Here is a 4,226-nt window from a genome sequence, read left to right on the forward strand (position 1 = left end):
GTATTCTAAAAGTCAAAATCAACCTGTAATTTCACTCTGGTTTACTTTGTGCTTGTTAACATCAGAAATAAGACAATTGTGAGCAAACTCTGTGTGTTAAACTTGGTACAAAGCAGGCTCAAACTTTCCCCAGACTCCTGTAAAGTAGTTAAGGAGAGGTAAACTAAAACACTCTGTGACAAGGATAATTGCATGACATTCATAAATGTCCAGAAGCACAGCTTTCCTACTGTACTGACTGTGAAACATAATCTCCTTTTTTCTCAGATTTCACCAGGAGCTGCAAAATGAAATGAACGTTGGGCTGCACATGTTCACTTCTCACAATTTAATGCCTCTCAAATGCTTTTAACATGTTTCAGCCAAGTAAAACACAAGGTCAAACACAGGCCTCCCCAGTCATTCCAAAATACAAAGATGGTGCTGGTCTCCCCAATATCCACTGCCAAAAATCCTTCAGTGACAGAATTGGGGAGTGCTGGTTCAACAGCAAATGCAAAATTAAGAAAAAGCAAAACTTAAGGCAACACAAACTCTAAAGAAGAGTTTATTTACAAATGGATGCAGAACAGAAACGATCTACTCATCTGATGCTGAGGGGCACAAAGCATCAGCTTGAACAAACCAGAACTGCATGGAAAATTTAAAAAAGGGTCAACAGATGATGAGCAGCTCCTCTGTCCTAAGCAGGAAAACTTTTAAAGTTAAAGTCAAACTACGGCCCAGGCAGGGGCCATATACAGCCTCTTAAACCATTTAATCTTGCACGCCACACTGGAATAAATGATATTGATAATCCATATTATGGATATTATGTTTACATTTCCCAATAAACTGACTTGTATTTAGGTGCAGAAAGTTATTTTGCAGGTTTGTTGTTTTTCTGATGCACATGTTTGTTTTTCTGAGTCAGTCTTGTTTTTTCTGATCATTCCAACACAGTCTTGTTCTAAGTCTGTGTTTTTCTCTGAAACACATCAACCAATTGGTGCAATCAGCACTAAAATATGAACATAAACCGCCGTTTTTAGATTAAAAAAAGCATGTTTGCGGTTGCTGCACTGGTCTGTTGTGGTGAAGAGAGCCGAGCCAGAAGGCAAAGCTCTCAATTTACTGGTCAATCTTCGTTCCAGAACTCACCTATGGTTATGACCGAAAGAACGAGATCCTGACTACAAGGAGCTGAAATGAGTGTTCTACAAAGGGTGGGTGGTTAGGGTGGCTCCTTTAGAGATAGGGCGAGAAGCTCGGTTACCTGGAGAGAGCTGGAAGTAGAGCCACTTCTCCTCCATATTGAAAGGAACCAGTTGAGGTGGCTCGGGCATCTGGTCCGGGTGCCTCCTGGACGCCTCCCTGTGGAGGTGTTCCAGACATGTCCCACTGGGCGGAGATTCTGGGGAAGACCCAGGACACACTGGAGAGACCAGGTCTCTTTGCTGGTCTGGGAACGTCTCGGGGTCTCCTGAGAGGAGCTGGAGGAAGTGGCCGGGGTGACGGAAGTCTGCGCATCTCGGATGAGCGGAATAAGATGGATGGATGTTTTTGCCCAGATGCCATATGAAGTTACTTACCAAAACATTTCAAGCATCTACTCCTGCTCCGACCCATCTATCACGTTGTATGATCCTTTTTGGCCCACAACTAAAAAAGTTTGCCCACCCCTGGTTTAGAACCTGGACAATCATCCTACCAATAAAACCTTATTTCCACTGAGCAGTCCGCTACAGGACGATCCGGTTCAATCCGGTATTTTGAGCATTTTCATTGTTAAATGGACCCGTTTAACAGTTCTGACCCCAACCGTTGTAGGTCTACAGAAAAATAGAATAGGACGGTTGGAGCAGAGTCGCTGTTGGCACCTGCTGGTTGGCAGAAAGGGATGACGACATTAGAAAACACCAATATTGCGGTAAGCTAGCAATTCTATTTTCTTTTTTACAGCAGTATTCTTCGCAGCCGCCCACAATCTTCTCTCAAACAATATTAAATTCCTGTTATACACGATGTACAAAAAGTAAAGCAAGAAAATTACAAGCTGCTGGATGACCTCTATTCTTGTTGTTCTAGACGGCGCACTACGATGACGCATTGACACGCTAGCGGTCTACACCATGCATGCGCCATAAAGTCAAACTGCTCAGTGAAAACGAGGCTTTAAATACAAGACCATAAACTGAGTGTTTCCTTCATGAAAGATTTCTTGTTTAATATGTTTCATGTTAAGTTTTCTTTGTTAGGATTTAGAAGATTTGAAGGGGGGAGTTCTTCCTGGTTTATGCTAGTTCTTTAACATTGTCTTCATATTTAAATACACAGACACCATTTTTTCTAACTTTTTTCATGGACAGCACATCATTGAAACTGTTGCATTGGAGATAAAGTCCAAAATCAAAAGTTGCTCTTTCATTTCCCGCCCCCCTCAGAAATAAAATTATATTTAAAAAAATCAATGCGGACAACATTTTATCACACAAGTTAATTATTTTATTTAATACTTTGATGCTATCACAACAAACAGAGGTAAAGAAAGAAGAAAGTCACAACATAAAAGTACAAACCAATGTTGCGTGAGTTCCAATCAGATAAACTAAAGTCCTTTTTGGGAAAGAAGACCCTTTATGAGGATTAACCCTTTTTCCCTCACTCAATCAATTACCAACAGACCAGCCATCTTTACTGGTAGACAAATGCTCCTTCAAAAGGAGAGAACAAAGTGCCCCACCCCCCATCCCACTTAACTGCACGTGTCAAGTAAAGTTTCTGTCTCCTTCAACATTCATCTACTCTTTTTCCAAAACACTGCATCTGGTCAGTAACGATCATACTATCCATTTGACTGATGTTGTATTTACTAAATAGCATAATTCATAAATAATTCCTAGCATTCATTGAAATGTTTTGTAGAACAATATGCAAAAAGAAAGATCAGAAAAGAATAAAAGTATTCTTGGGGTTTTAATCTAGGTTTCTTAGGGCTAATCCAAATGTATTTAATCTCAGCCTTTTTATAAAAGAATCATTAAAGTAGAATAAGGGACAGCGTTCAAAAGAAATAAGGAAAAAGTGATTTTTCTCTTAAAATGTGCATTCACATTCCTCCTTCCCCGGCCGCAGACTCCCACAGTCCTTGGGCCTTTGTCTCTGTCTCTGCTTTATGAATAGAGGCTTAACCATAGCCCCAGGCAATGCATCTTCAGCACCCTCATTGATTGCCAATGCATTATTCATTTATATTCATAATATTATCAGATGTGCATAAGCTTCATCCAGCTATTTTTGTTTTTCTTTGTGTTTTTATTCCATTATTTCTCAAGATCTGGAGCAACACACTCTGATTATTCAGACATTTGTGGCCTCTCAACATTTCCAAGAACCCAGCTGAGATGAAAGCCAGTCTTTATTATTGATTAGTGAGGGATTACCTCTCAGTGAAAGTTAAGGTTAGCACCCCAGCGCTGTTCCTCAATGGAGGGGAGCTGGTCCTTTTTGTAAGGAGCCTGTCGCTGCACGCTTCCCTCTCAATCTTCAAAGACCCACACATTCTTGTTCAGAACATGAAAAACATTACACAGCTAAATTATGCTTTTATGCAAAACCAGTCAAACTTGGTGCTGCTTTTCTGCTACAACTCAAAAAAGTATTGTTTTCTTCAGATGGATCAGTAAGTAGGATAAGCAACAAAGAGTCTGAAAGCATGACCACAGCGCCATGTGTAAGTCAGTGCCCGGACCAATTAGCCCTAGCTTTTCCCCTGTCCTTCTCTACTTTAATGAAGGACAAACAAAAACCCCAAAGCAGCTGGCTAGCTCGGTGCTCGTCTGTGAAAGCATCACTTCTTTCTCGACCCTCTCCTGATGCCATGCCCAAGTCTCCGGCCTTGACCATACATTATTTTCAAGAATCAGTGCTCCTCTTCCTCCTCTTTTTTCCTTTCTCTCTTTTTCCCTACTTCTCCAAGAATAAAGCCTTCCTAATGACTGTGGGCTCTCAAGGGCCTGCTGGTGCCCGGGTACTCGAAAGTGCTGTACGGAAAAAATGGGGGCACCTCCTCCTCCTTTCCTTCCTCCTCTTTTATCACAGGTGAGAATAGAGGGTCAAGAGGGGTTAATGCGCTGCTGTTGCACAGAAGTGCGGCCTATCACCATGGCAGCGAGCACATGGAATACCAAGGTGCATTTTCTTCCTCCCAAAATAGAGGTTTGTTTCATGATTTGTTTTTCTGGCCT

The sequence above is a fragment of the Oryzias melastigma genome, linkage group LG1 (genome assembly GCF_002922805.2).
Source record: "Oryzias melastigma strain HK-1 linkage group LG1, ASM292280v2, whole genome shotgun sequence".
NCBI classification, from domain to species: Eukaryota; Metazoa; Chordata; class Actinopteri; order Beloniformes; family Adrianichthyidae; genus Oryzias; species Oryzias melastigma.